Source organism: Penaeus monodon, chromosome 21, assembly GCF_015228065.2.
Source record: "Penaeus monodon isolate SGIC_2016 chromosome 21, NSTDA_Pmon_1, whole genome shotgun sequence".
Classification (NCBI taxonomy): Eukaryota; Metazoa; Arthropoda; class Malacostraca; order Decapoda; family Penaeidae; genus Penaeus; species Penaeus monodon.
This window is the reverse complement of record NC_051406.1, coordinates 21,265,503-21,265,763: the sequence shown is the minus strand read 5'-3', so window position 1 is coordinate 21,265,763 and position 261 is coordinate 21,265,503.

Here is a 261-nt window from a genome sequence, read left to right as displayed (position 1 = left end):
GCTGCGGGAAACAGGATGAAGTGTATTGACGAAACACCCAATATACACACCATAGACATGACTTCAAACGATTGGAAACCCTCGATGACATGACAACACGCTAAACAGTGATGAGAATCGATGGTGCGCGCTGAAGCGAGGGGAAGAGAGGTGAGGCGAGAGATGAAAAGTGATCATGAAGAAAAAAGGGCGCTTGAGCGTAGGCCTAAGGAGCCTATGACTGTGTCTGTCTGTCTGTGGGATTGTGCGCCGCGTTCGCTT